This window comes from Pongo abelii, chromosome X (genome assembly GCF_028885655.2).
Source record: "Pongo abelii isolate AG06213 chromosome X, NHGRI_mPonAbe1-v2.0_pri, whole genome shotgun sequence".
Taxonomy (NCBI): domain Eukaryota; kingdom Metazoa; phylum Chordata; class Mammalia; order Primates; family Hominidae; genus Pongo; species Pongo abelii.
The window spans coordinates 52,962,356-52,983,843 of record NC_072008.2 but is presented as its reverse complement, the minus strand read 5'-3'; positions in this window follow the sequence as shown (position 1 = coordinate 52,983,843).

The window sequence follows — 21,488 nt, the reverse complement described above, 5'->3', positions numbered from 1 at the left end:
CTTTAATTATTTCTAAACTGGTTTTTGGTCCATGGTAGATTATAAGATTAATGTTGTCAGCCAAAAACAGCATTTTAAAGAACAGCATTTTAAAGAATGGAGATAAAATAAATTACTAAATAGCGTTCACTGCATATAGAATATACAAATGCACTACACATCCCTATACACATACATATATTTATTTGCCTAGTCGACTATATATAAACTGTGTATTTCTCACACATTGTCATAAAAGAGTTTGAACGTCACTACTTCAGCGGTTATCAGACAAAATGTTTACAGGGCATTTCCATAGCCATCTGTGAAGACGATGGACTAAGACGTGCTCAGAATAAGTTCACTGTTGTCTGTAGCTTTCTACATAATGCTTGAAATAGCACTCAGTGATGTTTAAATTGTCAGTTTGACTGCAGGGTGTGTTCATGTGTGTGTTGGTGCACTCATCTGATGATGCTTTGATATGTCTCCTTTTATTTCCTCCTTTATTATTTACTGGGTCTTATGGTTACTATTATGTAATTCATTAGCATTGTGACAGTGACATCTGTGGTACTCAGTGTTGATGCAATTTACATAAATTTTAAAAATGTTTTCAAGCGTGAATACTTTTTCTTACCAACTTTCCTTAAGTATTTCGAGGAGTTAAATGTAATTCATGATGTTAAATCATACTGAGCTATAATCCTGCTAAATTGCTAATCATACTAACTGTTGTTATGCCTCAGCTTTCATGTCACCATAATGCTTAGATAAATGACAGAAAGACCAAAGCATAGAAATAAGGATTCTGAGATATTGACTTTTTTTTTTAATTTCCAAATTTTACTTTAAGTTCAGGGGTACATGCGCAGGATGTGCAGGTTTGTTACATAGGTAAATGTGTGCCACTGTGATTTACTGCACACATCATTACATCACCCAGGTATTAAGCCCAGTATCCATGAGCTATTCTTCCTGATCCTCTCCCTCCTCCCACCCCCGCACTCCAGTAGGCCCCGTGTGTGATGGTTCTCCCATGTGTCCATGTGTTTTCATCATTTACCTCCCACTTATAAGTGAGAACATCCGGTATTTGTTTTTCTGTTCCTGCATTAGTTTGCTAAGGATAATGGCCGCCACCACCATCCATGTCCCTGCCAAGGACATGAGCTCATTCGTTTAATGGCTGCATAGTAGTCCATGGTGTATGTGTACCACGTTTTCTTGATTCGGTTTATCATTGATGAGATGGACACAGCAAATATCACAAAGACACTTGGTCCTTGCTGTGGGAAATATCACACTGTGGTGGGTCAGACAGACAAACAGAACAGCAGTTGAAGTGCAAAGGAGAAACACAGGAAAGGAAACCAGAGGAATAAAAAACAATTAATGTAGTGGCCACGAGGCAGGAGAAAATAACACAATTTTTTAAAAGATCATCTTTGTCCATTGCCTTTGCCTCTTTTCTGAAAATCAACTTATTAGGTTTGTGAGTCTATTGCTGGCTCTATTTTGATCTGTAGAGTTTTCCCCAATACCACACTATCTTGAATACTGGAGAAGTAACATAATTGCCATATGGGGCTGGATGATTAAAAATCATAATCAATAGCTTCATTCAATGCTCCTAACTCAAGGCAGCACCCTCACCTCAGCTGAGGATCCCATGCCTCCCACCTTTTCAGGGGTTCTGCTCCTGCCCTGATTATTCCTCTCTCCTGAACCATCAACGGCTCCCTCTATATTGGATCAATCCCCAAGCCAAGGGGGAAGTCACCTTCTTCCAACTCACTGATAACATAATCAATCAATCAATAAAATAGAATTAATGTGAATCTTGACATCATGTGGGGTGAGTTCCCCCAAGTTACACTTCAGAATTGTTTTAGATATTATGGTTCATTTTCCTTTGTAGAAAATTTTGAAAATGGACTCCAGTGAAGTGTGCTGCATAAGTTCATGCAGTTTTCCTTTGCAGGGCAGCAGACACATGTGTTCGTGGCAACAGAAAGACGTGGGGGAAGAAGGTGAGTTTTCCCGTAGCTTGGGGAATGATCCAATGTAGAGGGAGCAGTTGATGGTTCAGGAGAGAGGCGTGATCACTGCAGGAGCAAAGCCTGTGACAAGGTGGGAGGCATGGTATACTGACCTGAGGTGAGGGGGCTGGCTTCAGTTTGGAGTATTGTATGCAGAAGGGCAGCAGAGAATGTCCATGAATCACTGAAGGTGAGGGCGGCCTTGGGGGTTCCTGACACAGTGTCAGCAACCGTGTGATTCACCAGGAAGACCCTGGCTCACTACAATATGGTGAAAGCTTTCTTTGAGTAAAGGAAGAGTGAAGGGGTAGAGACGATGAAGCTGTCACTCCTAGGAGACTATGCATTTCCCAATAGTATGAAGCAACAGCCGAGCTGTTGTCTGTTATGAAAAATACATGTACTCACAGCATATAACAATAATCCCTCCAACTGAAAGAGAACTGGCTCACTGGATCCCTCAAATGCTGTTCTGCACAGGATAATGTATGGAGGAAAAGTGCAGCCTGGTGCTGACTTTAATTTTTGTTTTCTCCTGCAGGCAGGTAGAGACAGGACACAATTGTTGCCAATGAACTTTCAGTAGGTCAAAAATCCTGAACGTTTGAATTGCTGTTTCCTCCAAGTGGGAGGAAAAAAATTCAGTTTCCTGGGCTGGAGCAAAGCCTTAGATAAACCTTAAAACTTAGATAAAGGAAAAATAAGTGAGAAAAACGCCATGGGCAGTGGCTCACACCTGTAATCCTAGTATTTTGAGAGGCTGAGGGAGGAGAATCACTTGAAGCCAGGAGTTCAAGACCAGCCTGGGCAACATAGTGAGATCCCTGCTCTACAGAATTTTTAAAATTACTTGGGCGTCATGGCATGTGTCTGTCGTCCCATCTACTCAGAAACCTAAGGCAGGAGGATCGCTTGAGCACAGGAGTCCTACGTTGTGGTGCATTATAAGTCGTCCAGTGTACTCCAGCCTGGGCAAAAGAGAGAAACCCTGCCTCAAAAAGGGGGGTGCAGGTTTGTGAAGACACATTCCAGCCTTGTCTTCAGCTGGGCTGCCACTGCTGCAGCCCCCTCTCAACATTTCAGGCAGGATCTCTCTTGGCCATGGTACTTGTAAGTGTGTGAATGTTGAATTTAGTGCTAGGGGTTTGATGGAAATTACAATGAGATAAAGAAAACAGCCACAGTTGTAAAATGCCTTTGCATTTTGTGGCTATTAAATCTGGATGTGTGATATCGATGGACGAGGTCAAGCAATTTGACTAATTAATGCAGCTGTCACAAGCAAGGAATTCATCTTTTCTACACTTCTCACCAGATAAGTGATAGAAACAAAAGGGTTGGAGGTTATGCAAACTGAGTTTTACAATTATTACAGATTCAGGATTTCATCCTGACCATTTCTTAAATATGATGAATCTTTTCACTAAATTTATATTATACTGTGTTTTTCTGAACATGTTTAGTCCCTTCTGCTACAACCCTTCCAGAAAAAAAAAAAATGGTTTGAGGAAGAAACAGGATGATGAAAGAGATAAAAGTTTTTCATCACGTAATACTCCATGCTGATTTGTTAACAACTGGAGACAGCAGAATACCTGGCACATGAGGAGAAGCAAGGGAGGGAAGGAAGACATAAGTAGTCTCTGTTTTTCAAAACTGTTCCTGGAAACTCTCCAGTTTTCCTCAAGACATACTTCCCATGCAGGCTTTCCTAGCTGCTGTGAGTCAATGCTGAAATCACACTGACTGATGAGCCATGATCACCTTACAGGTTTTCATGGAAATCAGTTACCAGTTGACAGGTTCAAAGGTGGAGTAACACAATATTAAAAAAGCACACAAGTGTGAATTGATTGAGTCTACAGCATGTATAAAAAGCATTTATAAAAATTGGCCAAGATGGGAGGATCACTTGAAGCTGTGTGTTTGAAGGCAGCCTGAGCAACACAATGACACACCTCATCTAAAAAAAAAAAAAAATTAAATGCATTAGGTGGGCATGGTGGCAGCCACCTGCACTCCCAGCTACTCGGGAGGTTTCAGTGTGAGGAGGATTTCTTGAGCCCAGAAGATGGATGCTGCAGTGAGGCATGATCATGCCACTGCCCTCCACCCTTGGCAACAGAAAAACATCCTGAGAAAAAGGCATGTGTAAATATAGACATAAAATTCTTTATTTCTGTCACAAAAAGTCTTTCTGAGACACACTCTGCACTAAGGGTGACGTGGGACTCTCTGTTCCCAATGTTTCCGGATGCACGAGAATGGTTGGGCAAGACACACACACACACACACAGACAGACACACACATACAAACACAGACACACACAGATGCGCACACACACACACACACACACACACACAAAAGCTCTCACATCCCTGTCTTTCCACTACAAACACCCTGGAATTCGGGTGTGGGGACATCAGGAAAACCCTGGTCGGCCCTGCCTGTCCCTGACTTAGTGTGTCTGCTATAAGGACACATGCACATGTATGTTTATTGCAGCACTATTCACAATAGCAAAGACTTGGAACCAACTCAAATGCCCATCGATGATAGACTGGATAAAGAAAATGTGGCACATATACACCATGGAATACTATGCAGCCATAAAAAAGGATGAGTTCGTGTCCTTTGCAGGGACATGGATGAAGCTGGAAACCATCATTCTCAGCAAACTAACACAGGAACAGAAAACCAAACACTGCATGTTCTCACTGGTAAGTGGTAGTTGAACAATGAGAACACGTGGACACAGGGAGGGGAACATCACACAATGGGGCCTGTTGGGGGACGGGGGTCTATGGGAGGGATAGCATTAGGAGAAATACCTAATGTAGATGACGGCTTGATGGGTGTGGCAAACCATCATGGCACGTGTATACCTATGTAACAAACCTGCACGTTCTGCACACATATCCCAGAACTTAAAGTATAATAATAATTTTAAAAGAAAGAAAATGGTTCACGGCAAGGTGAGGTGGCTCAGACGTCAAATCTCAGCACGTTGAGTCATCAAGGCGTGAGGATTCCTTCAGCCCCAGAGTTCACGACCATCCTGGGCAACATAGGGAGACCCCGTTTTACAAAAAATTTTAAAAATATATACCCAGGCATGGTGGAGCATGCATGTAATTCTAGCTACTTGTGAGGCTGAGATGGAAGGATTGCTTGAGTCTGGGAGGTCAAGGCTACTGTGAGCCATGATTTCTCCACGGCACTACAGGCTGAGCAATGCAGTGAGAGCCTGTCTCAAATGAGACAAAAAGAAAAGAAAGTGTTTCGGGGCCAGCTGCGATGGGTGGTGAAGCTTCATTTCAAAGGTCAGCCACTGCCATGGGACACTGATGCTAAGGATGGTTCTGTAGCAGTCATGGCTCTGGGATCCTGGGACTGATGTCCTTCCACTCGGCGAGGGCAGCCCTCTCCAGGCTGGGACACAGGAGGAAGGGGCCAGGCTAGATCATCAGGCTACGAGGGACAGCTGTCTGCTGTGGAATGGCAGATGAGATCAGAAGAAGGACAGCTGAAAGGAGGAGAGGGGAGACGCACTGCTCAGGCGAGGGGCCGGTCTCCTAGAAAGGGAAGACATTGGCCCTAAGTTGTGTCATTGCTCTAGGCTCCCGTGGAAGCACATGATGGTGCAAGAAGGAAACTAAGGCTGGTGGGAGGGAACAACAGCTTGCATCATATCCCATCCTATGTGTTCAGTGGCCCCTGAAAGGAGCCCATGCCTTTTGGGGATCTAAAAGGTCATTTCCTGACACAACTCCATTCACCACCCATGAGGAGCAGAGATTTGAGATAAACTGAGGCCTCTGGGGAGAAAGGCCAGTAAGAGTTGTGAGGTCTTCTCATAAGACACACTGCCTTACCCTTTTGGTGATTTTCACACTGTGTTCATCATGTCCTGTGTTTCTGTGTGCTCTGAGGTCGCTCTTCTCAACCTCATGTCTGTCCTGGGAAGAGTGGATATATTTCAGACAGTCGTGCTAGGCTGGGCAGTGAATTCCCAGATCCTAGGACACCATTGTGGCCACACTACATAAGCTTCACTGGGTGTGATTCCTGGAATCTGCACTTTTAACAGATCTTGGGTTCTAACTTTCATAGAAGCTTGTCTGAGAACTACTAGAGCAGGGGAACAGTCTGCTTTCCCAGCTCCAAAGCTTCTTTCTCCTTTGTGAAGGTATAGAAGGGACAGGTTTGTAGTATACAAAATTTTAAAAATGTATGCTTGTTCTATTTCATAGTTTGTGCTTTTTCTTTTTTATTTATTTATTTATTTATTTATTTTATTATTATTATACTTTAGGTTTTAGGGTACATGTGCACAATGTGCAGGTTAGTTACATATGTATACATGTGCCAGGCTGGTGGGCTGCACCCACCATGGACACAGGAAGGGGAACATCACACTCTGGGGCTTTTTCATCCTGTCTATATCTTACATGATGCCACGGATTCCCTTACATTTGCTTCTACAAGTGTTGTAACATTAGCTTTCACTTTTAGCTCTATGAAGCATTTTGAGTTAACTTTTGTGTATGGTGTGAGGCAAAGTTTGAGGTTCATTTGTTTGCATGTCAATGTCTGACTGTTCCAGCACCACTCCTGGAATAAAACATCCTTCCCCACTGAATTCTCTTGGCACTTTATGGAAAAATCCATTTAACTTGAATATATAGATCTAGCTTTGGACTCTTATGCCTTTTCTTCTGCTACTATCACAGTGTCCTGATTAGCATAGTTGTCAAATGCATCTCGATATCAGGTAATGTGAGTCCTCCAATATTCTTGGTCCTTTATAAAGTTGTTAGGCTATTCTAGTCCCTTTGCTTTCCCATATAAATTTTGAAGTCAGCTTGTCATTTTATAGCAACAAGAGGCTGCAGGGACTTTGATTGGTTTACATTAGACATATAGATTATTTGGGAGTAACTGACATATTGACAGTCTTGAGTCTTGCAATCCATTAACGTGGTATGCCTCTCTATTTATTTCAATGTGGTTTCATATTTTTCTGAAATGTTTTTTAGGCTTCTGAGCACAGGTCTTGCACATATTTTGTTAAATTTTACCACTACATGTTTCATGGGGGTTTTGCTGCTGTATTAAGGGATATCGATTTTCAATTTTCAATTGTCTGTTGCTGGCGTATAAAAATAGCATTGACTTTTTCATGTTCATCTTGTACCATGTTACTTTGCTAAACTCACATGGGGAAATTCCATTTGGCTATGATGTACATTTTTTATGTTGCTAGTTTTGAACTCCGGTTGATTTTTTTTACAGAGTTTGTGTCTATGTTCGTGAGTTATATTGGTCTGTCATGTTATTTTCTCATAATGTTGTCTGGTTTTGATATCGGGCTGGTGCTTGCTCTGTAAAATGCTTTGGAAAGTGTGGCCTCTCCTCAATTATCTTGAAGTTTGTGGAGAATTGGTGTTATTTCTTCCAGAAACATTTGGCAGAATTATCCAGTGAAGTCACCAGAAACATGAGGTTTAATTGAGAAATATCTTTGTTGAGTTTCTTTGTTGCTTTTACTGAATCCAATTCCTTTAATTGATACACGGCTATATATGTCATTTATTTGTTTTTTAACATTTAATTTATGTCATTTTTTGTGGGTATTTAGTAGGTGCAGATATACTTGACATGTTTTGATGCAGCTTGCAATTTGAAATGAGGACACGATGGAGATTGAGGTATTCCTCCTCTCAAGCATTTATCCATTGAGTTGCAAATAATCCAATTATACTGTTCACATTATTTTTAAATGTACAGTTACACTCTTTTTGTTTGTCTTTTTTAGCACTTGTCCACTGTTTGTTCATTGGAAGGAAAGCCTGGTCCTAGGTAGACTCAACCTCTCCCGAGGAACCTTGGAGCCAAAGGCAGGAGGCTTCCAGAATGCTTAGACTCTGATCCCCCTTATTATCACCCTGAGACCTGTCTCACCAAAGCCTTCTTCTGTCCATAGTTTTCTCACTGGATCTACAAGGGAATCCCCCCACAAGTCTGGGGACCAGTGTGGTCACTCCTGATGGATGTCAAGAAGGGGAAGGCCAGGAACCTAGGGAAATACCTCGTTTGGCCCGACCACAACTGGCCAGAGGAGGACAAACATGCCATGCCATGTCAGGAACCCAGTTACCCAGCTGGAGGGAAAGTCAGTCCTGAGGAGGTGGAAGGGGCCAGTCACAAATCCTGGACAGATAGTGACCTGGGCTCCACAGGTGAGCTGGGCTCTGATGGCTTTCCCTGCCTTTGGAAACAAGGAGGAGAAGAAGTTTTTTGCAGAAAAAGCCTCTTTTCCTTCCAGAACTGCTGTTTTATGACAGCTGTTTTGGCAGTGAGTCTTGTGTCTGTGATGAGTCTGGGTCCTCTTCTTGGCCCTGCTCTGCAGAAAATGGTGGAGCAGGGCAAGCTGGCCTCAGTGAATGTACACCAGAATGGCCTGGACGTGAGCCACGCCTTCAGAAACAATGTGTGCTCTGAGAGCACTACAGAATCAAATAAGGCCTATGGAGGGTCCCCATCTGAAGGGGATCGGGGAGGTCTCTGAGTCGAGGTAGGTGTCTCAGAGAAGAGGGTGGCAACCCAGCCTACTGCCTGGAGTTCTGGCATTGGGAAGGGACTGCAGAGGGCCCGGGAATAGGGAGGCTTTCAGGGAAGTCCAAGGGGCTCTGAACACCTGTGCTCCTTCCATGAGGGCAAGGAAATGTTGTGCACCCAGATTGCCACCTTAATGTGCTTCACACAGCACTCAATTGATGGGGCAAGGATTCACAGGAGACCACCCCCACCCCAGTCCAGTGACTCTGCTGCCCACAGCGCCTGGCTTCCCCGCTGTAGGGTTCTGACTCCTCCAGAATGATCCTGCTCCTCTCCTCTGCACAGGAGGCAGAGGCACGTCCCTGCAGGGCACAGAAACCATGCCCTGCCTGAGAGGAGACATCCCACAGCAGGGGCTGGGGCTCAGAGCCGGCATCGTGTACAGACTGGGCTAGGACTCACCTTGGGAGAAAAGTTGGGGAGCCCCTTCTTCCAGGGGCCACATCCCATTGAGATGAGTCGACCCCCATGAGGATCTGCAGGATCTTGTCTGACATAGCCTCATTGGGAAGGGGCGTCTGATACTGTGCAGAGTGGGCCCCGGCACTACAGACTGAGACCCCAATAGGCTCTGCTCACTCCACCAGCCGTCAGCCTTGATGGGCCAGGTCCTCCCAGGCCTGCTGTCCCCACAGACCCCTTTTGGGCTCATCCTGAGGCTCTGGGAGGTCTGCCTTCTGCAGGGTGAGCACAAGCTCACAGCCAGGACATAAGCGGCATTCAAAGTTCATAGAACCTTGTCCCCATGTGCCTGAGGGTGGCAGGAGGAACACACAAGACAGACCTCAGCTGGCCTAAGGGCAACACTTGCACTGTCCACACGACCCTCTGCTCTGGCCTAGAGGGAAGGCCAAGCCAAGCCAGGCCTGGTCAGCTGCGCAGGGCACCGTGAGTCCTTCTGGAAACTGAGCCCACCCCTGACACGACACAGAAGAAAGGCAGGAGTGAGGTGAGCACTCTGCTGCCTGGGCCTTCCCTGCATCCATGGCCTCCTGTGCACAGCTGGACCCCAGGGTTGCCCAAAAAGGGCCCAGCACTGCCCACTGGGAGGTGCCCAGGGCAGAAATGAGGTGAAGGCACAGACCCCTCCCAGGAGACCCCATCTGGCCTGGTGTGCAGCCCTATTCCTAGAACATCTCCTGAAGCTGTCCCTCTTTGGCCCATGGGAGCTCCTTCAGGACATGCTGTCTCAGGCCTGGGCTCTTGAGGACCACATGGTGCTCAGGCCTCCATGGTCGAGTTGAGAAGGACACACTGCGACCTGCATCCCACGTGGGCTCCAGCCTCCCGAGTCACCCTCTGAGGCATTAAATCATGGGGAGCGCCCAGGACCCTCCATCCCTATTCCCTGGGCCTTCCTCCTTTTCCTCTTCCTTCTCAAAGAAGTTTCTGAAAACAGGACAGCTGGGCCCCAGGGCGGGTGCTAGACTCGCCTCAGTGACAGGGCATGGGATGAGGGCAAGACCCCGCCAAGCCCCTCCCCCACACCTCCCTCCCTCCCTCCTGGCCTAGAAGACCCCTAAGGGGCACTGGAGGGGTTGGTCCCATCTGTGCGAGCCAACACCCACAGCTGCCAGCACCAACGCCAGAGAACAGCAGGGGTCCCTCACTCACAAACACCCCTCCAAGGGTGTCAGGACAGCAAGCCTTGAGCCAGGGAGTGGAGAGAATCAGTGTCTCAGACCCAGAGAGGATTCAGGGAAACGGTGCAGTAGGCCCCTTGCTGTGGGAAGTCATGGCATGGCATGGATTGTCCGGGATGGCAGAGGGGCCCAGTGCCCAGGAGCGTCTCATGCGCTATGGAGACAGATCCTCATTCTTAGGTGGCAAGGGGGCCAGGTGACAGGTAAGGACTCTCCCAGCTGAGTTCTGGACCAGAGCTGAAGCCCAGACCGAGCCGTCCTGGGGTGAGGGTATGAGGCCTGGAGCCCCGAGCCGGCCTGAACCCTGGGGTCCGTCTCAGGAGCAGCCTGAGGTGCCCCGACAGCACCCATGCCCCAAGCTGCACACAGCCCTCACTCTGGGTTCAGCAACCTGTGGGTGTTTCCTCAATGTCACACCAGGTGGGCCACTAGAGGCCCCCAAAACTCCAGGGGTCCAGGTTCATGGGGCCCAGCCCTGCAAGGGACAAATGGGCTTGGTAGAGAAGTGGACCAAATCTGCTTTCCTTTCAGACAAACCTGCAAAGATCCCTAGGAAGGTCCTGGGCCAGGAGTGAGTGTCCCTGGCACCCAGGACTCTGCTGGCATCCCTCAGCATGCAGACCCTCCCCAAGGGGGATGGGCTGGCCCTCCGTGGCCCACCAGCTCAGCTCCAGAAGTCCAGAAGCTGACCCTGAGGCCAAGGCCCAGCAGCACGAGGGGACCTCTGCAGAGCCCCGGGCAGGAGGACACTCTCTGGGGGCTCAGCCGCCCAGAGTGCAGCAAGTCTGTTCCTATCTCAGGACAGACCCCGGGATTTTGGGCGATTTCTCTGTTGGTATCCTCTCCCAAAACTCCCCATTTGCCTGGGCATCCAGGGCTCATGGTTTCTACAGTGCAGCTTTGAGCAGGCATGCTGAACTCCTATTCCTTCCACATCTGCCCTGGACACCGCCAGGACCAATGGACAGGCCCATCCCTGCAACCCCAGCAGGGCTCCAACAACAAGACCTTGCCCACCCCACTGAAAACCCAGAGGTAGGACTACAGAAACTCCCCTTGCATGGTGGCATCTGGACCTGACGTTTCTCTGAGAATAGTGACCTGCACAGCCCCAAAGCAGCCAGTACTACTGCTAGGCCATATGGGATCAATATCAGTGGGGAAGTTGGGCCCTCAGAGGCTGCTGGAGGGGAGAGTGACTGTGGCAGCTACACAGCCCCAGCCAGCCAGCAGCATGTCACATGTCCTGTCTGCCCATTCGTGTGACAGAACCTCTCTCACATGGCAAGCGTCCTAGACCCACGGGGTTGCAATCCAGCCCAAGCCCTCCCCAACCAAAGCCCTAAGAGAAAAAGGACCCAGGGGAGCCATGGGTGCCCCAGAAACAGCTAAGATGGACACACAGGTGACTGAGTTCCTGGGACACTGGCCAGAACTAGACTGTGGCTCAAGGCAGGGCAAGCCCCTTAAAGCAGTGTGTGGGTACGCAGGGCCTGTGCATGCCTGGCAGAGCCAAGCCAGTGACATTACCAGGCTCAAAGAGCAACCATCCATGACGGCCATGGTGGGGCGGGAGCAGGTGGACCAGCCCGCTGCCTCATCAACTCAAGGAAACAGGGATGGCTGGGTTCCCAGGCCCTGAGTGCCCACCACCTGACCATTAGTGAGGCAGAGACATGAGGCCAATCACATGATCCTGGGGCCCTGCTTCCATCTTACAAGAACTCCTTCAGCTCACAGCACCAAGAAAATCCTGGGCAAGTGAGGGTCCAGGAGGCCAGGTTCCTGTCTCCTTGTCGGGTGCATTTTGTCATTGGGAAAAGTCAGAAAACGTGGCCTCAGTCCACGTAAGCAGGCTCCAAAGTGGGCACCATAGCTACAGAGAGAGAAGGAGCTCCTGGCGGCACTGGAATAGGCTCCGGCAGGATCCCAGATTCTGTGATTCTGTCCCCCGCAACCTTTTTTTTTTTTTTTCCCTGAGTGCTTGGAATCGTCCCTATTTTACATGGAGTCTGCAGCCATTGACAATCAGTTTATTAGAGGACTTTTCAGCACCCACTTCTGTAGCCATCCTGTGGAAAGCTGGATGAAAGGCACACTGCTATCTCTGCACAACAGTGACCATCCGGATCTCACCAACAGGCAGAGACAATTTCTTAAATCTGAGTAATGGTATCTGCCAGATCACCAACATACACTGTGATGGAATCCTTCTCTGCTGGTGAGTCAAGATGAAGTGTGGTTGAAGCCTGCTTTAGAAGCTTATCTGCTACAGGGTCATTGTTTCCACAATATCGATCTTTAATATTCTGACCAGCAAGGGGGGTCATCCGGATCTGCAGCCTTCTCATGTCTTTACAGACAGTCCTTTCCTTTCACCTGGACAGAACAAATGTAAGGCTTATTCCTCAGCCAGCACAGTGTGGTCCGGGCCAGTTTGAGCAGCATCTCACTACTGGACGTGGCTTTCCCCAGCAGAACAACTGGCCATGTTCTATCAGGGTTAGAAATTCCTCTGTCCATATCTGCAGTCACCTTTAAAGGCAAGTCTGTGTCAAGAACCTGTATGGGCAGTCATACTCCAGGTCTAAGAAGCAAGTCTGACAGACATTCCCTGCAGGCTTGGCCCCCTTCAGTCTTCTTGGGATGCATGTGCTCCCCCGGGCACCAGCCAAACACTGAATGGCCTGACAGAGTTTGCATTTTTTCTCATAGTTCTCCTTGGTCATGTTTCTCTGAGACATATCTGGCACAGAATGGAGAAATCGACACCCTCCCAGTTTTGCCTGTTTTAGGTGCTGGAACCCAGAGAGGTCGCCATCTCGAGAGGGTCGGCACACAGCGGTAGATTTTCAGATGGGAGAGAGGACCCCCAGAATCCCACCAGACCCAGCTCTCCTTCCTGGCGCTGTTCTTGAGGCCCTGGACAATTGCCTTTCACCGTACGTGAGTCATCTTTCTTGAGTCAAGGTGAACCTCACTTTCAAGGAATCCCCATTCTTGTAGGACACTCTGTGCTTCCTGGTCTCTCCAGGAGCTGGCTAAAATTCCATGCTTTTCCATTGGAATACTGAGATAGACAACCTTGAAGTGCAGTTTTTTACAGGTGTCTTTAACCAGCCGTGGCATTAATTTCCCGTTTGGTAGGAGGACAATAGTCTTATTTTCATCAGTATGTGTAGTGCATGCTAGTGCACAGCATGAACCTTAGAGGAAGACTTTTACCTTGAGATGTGAAATGCATCAAGAGCTTGTGTGGAGTTAATAAACCTGCTCTACCTCCACGAGTGTCAGTTTCCTCACCCATAAAATGGGGATCACACAACGACTTTTTCAAGTTGTTGCCAGAGTTACATTCACCAAGATATTTAAAAGTACCTAACTACAAGGGTCCACATCATTAATAAAACCGCATCAGCCTTCAATGCACACAAAAGGAATAAAGTACATGTGTCCAAAGACGAGATGAGCAGCTTTCTAAGCAGTCTGATGAGCATCAGAATGAGATCTATGTTTACGTAGAATTCTTCACAGCTCCACTGAAGAGGACACACATGGGGGCTCCAAGAAGATAAGCACATGGCCATTGCACAGTAACTGGTGCAGTGTGGATGGAATCCCTGAAGACCCTCTGAAATATCATTACACAACTGGCTCTCAGGGAACACTGGAACAAATCAGGAAACTCAGCAGATGCTACCAGGAACTGGGTGAGCAGAGGGGGGTCACGTCCACAAATTTAAGCAGAAGACACCAAACCGCAAGGAGCTCCTGGCTCTGCAACAGCAGCTGTGGTGGCGTCGGGGCCAATCTTCTGAGACAGCTGCTGTGGGATTGCTGAGACCATGTGTTTTTGCAGCCACACACCCAAAAGCAGTGCATTTGAAAACGGATCACAAAACTCTCCTCTCCATTCATCTTTGTTTTAAGATGACTGATGATGGATACCCTCACATTGCAACATCCCCACCAACACTTGTGGACAATCATATTTAGAAAATCCCACCTAAAGAGGGAACAGTCAGGAGTAGGATGAGAATATTGAGGGATGGGGGAGAGATGAGGGTGCTTCACCCCACAGACTCTGTTTGAAACAAGAGCCGTTGTGCTGTGGTCTCCCTATACTTCCTCATTTCGCCACATTCGTAGATGCCACCTGGTTTTTGTCCCTTTATTTACAGAGGTGCTGATGAGCCCATGGGTAATTAACCCTGAAGGAGGAAATTCTTTACAAAATACAATAACAGAGTCCAATTTCAATGACCAGGTTTTTAGTTTTGTTTTTTTTTCATAGTATCCCACATGAAAAATCACAAATGAAACCTGTTGGAATGTGTGATATGAACAAAGTCTTATTTTCATGCAGATTAACAACTTGGCTTTTACGAATTACACATAAAAGCATAAAAGCTGGTACCATCCCAGAATGAAAGGAACGGTCCCTGAGGACATACGGAATGTAGGGACATCTATTATTAAGAGGCTACACGAAACTGGAAGTGCTCCCAGAAGTTTTCATTGTCTAGACAGAAAAATTCAAGACATCAGCCCCAGAGAGTAAAGGTACGTCCCTGGCTGCCGTGGGTGATGAGCTTTTCGTTCAAAGCAGTGATATGAAGCCTGAGGTATCTCAAAGGCACCCCAAGTGCTCCACACCTTGAAAGTCACTCCCACAAAGCTGGAACACCATCTGTTCCTGAAGGATCAGGTCATGACCTGTATCTTTGAGACACTGGGCAGTCAGGCCTCAGTTGTGATGAAGCCAATGATTTCAAGTGTAAAATGCCTAAAACCAAATCTTTAGGTAGCTATTGGGAGCCCCGTCCACTTAAATGGGTTGGTGAACATGGCCCAGCAGACAGACACACACCTGAGCACTGGGGTTTTCTCCTTTGTTCTTAGCATCCCCTGGGTAAACCAGTAATTACCCTCCCTCATGCCTCAACGTTCACATCCGTGAAAAAGGTGATGGTGAGAGTGGCCTTTCCAGGAAAGCGGAGCACATGTCAACACCTGCTAAGCTCTGAATTTGTGCGTGGGCCCAGGTGACGGATTTCCCCAGAAAGCAGCTGAACTGGGACTCTGGCTGAAGAGAGCGGAGGTCAGCAGCACAATGCACAGCCCCTGGGACCTCAGGCCAGTTCCATAGCAGCTTAGGAAAGCAGTTGGGTCCCTAGGCTGGAGGAGGCCCGATGCTCTGGAAAGATCCAGGGTGCGGGTGGAGAGGAAACGGAGCTGAGCAAGTGAGAGGTGGGGTGAGCACCACGTCCATCCGGTTTGGGCAAAGGCAAGGTGTCCTTTGCAGTGTCACACCCTCCTCACTGCTGAGACCAGAACTGCCTCTCATGGCCCTCTCCAGACTCACTTTCCATGGCCAGGAGGTGGCACACCATCAGTAGCCAGCATCATTCTTCTATACAGTTAAATTCTTATTGACTACCATCTCCCGGTTGTGCTATCAAATAGGACGTCTTATTCACTCTTTCTAACTATGTTTTTGGTACCCATTAACCATCCCCACATCCCCCAAGCTCCCCACTACCCTTCCCAGCCTCTGGTAACCATCCTTCTACTCTCTATGTCCATGGGTTGAATTGTTTGGATTTTTAGATCCCACAAACAGGTGAGACTATTTGGTGTTTGTCTTTCTGTGAATGGATTATTTCACTTAACATATTGATCTCCAGTTCCATTCACGGTTTTGCAAATGAGTGGCTCTCATTTTTTTTATGGCTGAAGAGTACTCCCTTGTGTGTATGTGCCACATTTTCTTCATTCCTCTGTTGCTGGACTCTTAGGTTGCTTCCAAATCTTAGCTATTGTGAACAGTGCTGCAACACACATGGGAGTGCAGATATCTCTTCGATATACTGGCTTCATTTCTTTGGGGCATATACCCAGCAATAGGATTGCTTGATCATGTGGAAGCTCTATTTTTAGTTTTTAGAGAAACCTCCAAACTGTTCTCCATAGTGGTTGTATATTACATTTCCATCAACAGTGTATGAGGGTTCCCTTTTCTCCACATCCTCGCCAGCATTTGGTATTGCGTGACTGTTGGTTAAAAGCCATTTGAACTGAGGTGAGATGACATCTCATTGTAGTTTTGATTCGCATTTCTCCAAAGATCAGCGATGCTGTTTTTTATCATATGCCTTTATCATATGCCTGTTTTCCATTTGTATGTCTTCCTTTGAGAAATGTCCACTCAAATCTTTTGGCCATTTCTTGATCTGATATTAGATTTTTTCCTATAGAAATGTTTGAGCTTCCTATATATTCTGGTTATTAATCCCTTGTGAGATAGGTAATTTGCAAATATTTTGTGCTATTCTGTGTGCTGTCTCTTCAATTTGTTGATTGTATCCTCTGCTATGCAGAAGCTTTTTAACTTGATGTGATCTCATTTGCCCTTGTTTGCTTTGGATGCCTGTGTTTGTGGGGCATTACTCAAGAGATTTTTGCCCAGGGAAATCTACAATCTAAATGTCTTGTAGATTTTCCTCAGTATTGTATTGTTTACTTTCATAGTTTGAAAGCTTAGATTTCCTTAATCCATTCTGATTTGATTTCTGTATATGGTGAGAGATAGGGGTCTAGATTCATTCTTCTGCATATGGATATCCAGGTTTCCCAGTACCATTTATTGATGAGACTGTCTTTCCCCAGTGCATGTTCTTGACACCTTTGTGGAAAGTGAGTTCACTGTAAGTGTGTGGGCTTGTTTCTGGTTTCTGTATTCTGTTTGACGGGTCTATATGTCTGTTTTAATGTCAGTACCATGCTGTTTGGGTTACTATCTCTCTGTAGTATGATTTGAAGTCAGGTAATGTGATTCCTCCAGATTTGTTCTTTGTGTTTAGAAGAGCTTGGCTATTCTAGGTCATTTGTTGTTCCATATGAACTTTATGATTGCTTTATCCATTTCTGTGAGAAATGTCACTGTCTTTTTTTTTTTTTTTTTTTTTTTTTTTTTTTTTTTTTTTTAGGGATTGCATTAAATCAGTAGATTGCTTGCTTGTATATGTTTTAGAATGAGTTTTGCTAGCTAGTGTCCTTCAAATAATTTTTTCAGTCAATATAAATATGTTTCCGGTTAGCGTTTCTTGTAAGGTTCCCTGTTGTACATTTAATATCTGAAAGATCTGTGCTGATATAACGAACCTCTAGGTTTACTGATATTGATAATTTGTGGTCTCTGTGTCTCCCTCTCTCATCAGTCTGGATAAAGGTTTATTAATTTGACTTGTCTTCTCAAAGAAACAATGTCTGGGTTTCACTGATATTTTCTATAGATTTTTATCAATTCTATTTAATTCATTTTTCCTCATGTCTTTTACATTTTTTTCCTTCTTTTTATTCTCCTTTGTTGTTGTTGTTGTTTTTTTAAACAGAATCTCACTCTGTCACCCAGGCTGGAGTGCAGTGGCATGATCTTGGCTCACTGCAGCCTCCACCTCCCAGGTTGAAGCCATTCTCCGGCCTTAGCCTCCCGAGTATCTGAAACTATAGGCGTGTACCACCAGCCCAACCAGCTTTTGTATTTTTAGTAGAGATGGGGTTTCACCATGTTGGCCAGGCTGGTCTCGAACTCCAGACCTCGGGGGATCCACCACCTCAGCCTCTAAGAGTGCTGGGATTACAGGCGTGAGCCACTGTGCACAGCCTAACAGTTCTCCTTCTTACTTTGGGTATAATTTGATTTTATTTTTCTAGTTTCTTAATGTGGAAACTTAGATAATTGATTTGAGACTTTTCTTCCTTTCAGACATAAATATTGAAGGATATAAATTTCCCTCTATGCTTTAATTTCATCTTGCAAAGTTTGATAAGTTCAGTTTTCATTTAAAAATTTTTTCCTGCAATTTCTTCTTTGATCTCTGAGTTACTTAAATGTGACGTTTAATTTCTAAGATTTCATGAATTGCAGACGTCTTTCTACAACTAATTTCCATTTCAATTTTTTTTTTTTTTTGGTCATAGAACATGTTTTACAACATTTCATTCCTTTTGAATTTGTTGAGATTTGTTTTTTGGCCCACAATATGGTCTATCTTGGTGATCATTCTATGGAATGAGACCACCACTTCTCCTGTTGTCCTTCCCAGCCTCTCCCCCACCTCCCCTTTTCCCTAGTTCATAAGACAGGAGAAAAGGGAGAAAGCAAAAAGTTGGAAAGAAACAGAAGTAAGATAAATAGCTGACGACCTTGGTGCCACCACCTGGCCCTGGTGGTTAAAATAATAATAATAATATTAACCCCCGACCGAACAAACTGGTGTTATCTGTAAATTCCAGACATTGTAATGAGAAAGCACTGTAAAACTTTTTGTTCTGTTAGTTGATGCATGTAGCCCCCAGTCCCATTCCTCACGCTTACTTGATCTATCATGACCCTTTCACGTGGACCCCTTAGAGTTGTAAGCCCTTAAAAGGACTAGGAATTTCTTTTTTGGAGAGCTCAGCTCTTAAGACGCGAGTCTGCCGACGCTCCCGGCCGAATAAAAACCTCTTCCTTCTTTAATCCGGTATCTGAGGAGTTTTGTCTGCGGCTTGTCCTGCTACAATTCCATGAGCACTTGAGAAGAATGTGCACTCTGCTGTTGCTCTTTGAATATCAATTAAGCCATGTTGTTTGATAGTGCTGTTCAAGCCTTCTGCATTTATATATCCTGATTTTTTGACACTTTTTCTACTGAATGCCGGGAGTAATGGGGAAGTCTTCTACTAAATGCACGTATGTTTATTTCTTCTTTGTGATGTATCAGTTTTCCCTCAAGTATTTTGAAAGTGCCTACATATTCATGGTGTTTCAGTCTTCTGAATCAATGCACCTCTCTATGATTATTATGTAATGTCCCACTTTGTCCCTTGTAATAATCTCCACTATAAAATGTGCTTTGTGAGGTATTAATTTGACACTTCGAGTTTATGTGATTCATATTTGCAGGAAATATCTTCTTCCATCTTTTATTGGTATCTTATTTATATTTAGAGTGCAGTTCTTTTTTTTCAAGATACAGATTACTGATAAATATATTGTGAAAATCAAGATCTTCTTACGACTGTGCAACAACAATAAAAATACCAAAAAATTAGATGCAGAAGGTAATATACAACTAAAATATTATGCAGAAATACACAGAATACTTTGCTAGGTTCTTCAAAAGAACCTCAATCAAACTCTTTGACAGCCTTTCTGGAAAGATATCTTGACACCAAAGTGATATAATTATATGAAAAATATAATTTTATCCCCGTATTTTCTACAGTAGGGTTTTGGATAAAATTTCATTTCATGAAGGTGTTCTTTTGCTAAAAATTCTTTGAAAAACAACTATATAAAATGATCTCTCAGAGTTCTCTTAGCTTTGAAATCTGAGGATTCAAATATCCCTCTGTAGATTGAGGAGGTAAAGTAAAAAAAAAAAAAAAAATATATATATATATATATATACATATATATATATATCATAGGGGAGGAAATGTTGGTCTCCTGCACTTTTCTTTTCTTTTTCTTCCTAGACTAACCAGTCTGTGTTGGTCCTCAGATGGGCTGTTAATCCAGGGAAGAGTTGGCCTTCTGGAGAATACATGGATTTAATGGAGACCAAGGCAGGTTTGAATTGCTCAGAAACAACAGCCAGAATAACTTTTGAAGGGCTGTAAATGAAGATGATTAAAATCCTCTGATTTATGTTACTTTTCCCTCAAGTTTCTAAAAGTGCCTTCCCACCAAGAGCTGTTTGGCTAGAGGCAGAAACGTTTGTTCAGCCCTATTTTTCTCTCTCTCCTTCCTTCCTTCCTTCCTTCATTCCTTCTTTCCTTCCTCCCTTCCTCCCTTCTTCTCTCCCTCCCTTCCTCCCTCTCTTACTTCTTTCCATCCTCCCTCCCTCGCTCCATTTGTCCTTATTTTCTCCCTTCCTCCCTCGCTCCCTTTATGTCTCACTCCCTTCCTTCTTTCCTTCTTTTTATAAAAAGAAATGAACTGATATTTTTAAGTAGAAAGATCAGAAGACTTCACAATTTTTTGCGAGTTTTCTTTTAACTTTTATTTTGCATTCGGGGGTGCATGTGCAGGCTTGTAATATAGGTAAACTCATGTCATGGGGTTTGTTGTACAGATTATTTCATCACCCAGGTATTAAGGCCAGTGCCCATTAGTTATTTTGTTGATCCTCTCCCTCCTCCCGTCCTCTACCCTCTGATAGGCCCTGTCATGTTGGCCCTCTCTGGGTGTCCATGTGTTCTCAGCAATTAGCTCCCATTTATAAGTGACTTCTTGTGGTATTGGGTTTTCTGTTCCTGCATTACTTTGCTAAGGATAATGGCCTCCAGCTCCATCCGTGTTCCTGGAAAGGACATGATCTCACTGTTTTTTATGGCTGCATAGTACTCCATGGTGTATATGTACCACATTTTAAAAAGTGCAGTCTATTACTGATGGGCATTTAGGTTGATTCCATGTCCTTGCTATTGTGAGTACTGCTACAATGACCATACATGTGCATGTGTCTTTATAACAGAAAAATTTATGTACCTTTGGGTACAGTCCCAGCAATGGGATTGCGAGGCCAAATGGTACTTCTGTTCTTAAGTCCGTGAGGAATTGCCACACTCCTTTCCACAATGGTTGAACTAATTTATACTCCAGCCAGCAGGGTGTAAGCATTGCCTTTTCTACACAAACTCACCTGCATCTGTTATTTTTGTTCTTGCTTTTTATCCAGTCTTATAGACTCTGACTCTGTTTTTTGAGACGGGATATCTTTCTGTCTGTGAACGTGAATTCCACTGGTGTCTGAGACTTCCCAGGATTCCAGCTCTCTCAAATGCCTGTGTTTGAACTTTATGAATTTGTTACATTTTCAGTGGTTTTCTTCTTACCCCCTGTTATGGCTGTCACTTCTTCCACACATGCTCTGCCACAGGTGATGCAGTTTGTGTGTCTCATCCCTCCTCAGAGGGACTAGTCACCCTTTTGGATCAGTTCTCATGGCTGCCTTGTTACCTCAGGTCTCTCATGATCTACAAACAAAGCAAAACAAAAGATAATGTTATAGATTATTAGGCTTTTTCCCATTTTCAAGGCTAAAGTGACCTTCTCTTGAGGCTTTCTAAATCTTGCCTGGTGGTAGAACTCTCCTTTGTTAATATTTTGACTACTGGTACAAAAATACAGCATTCAAATATGTGAAGTAA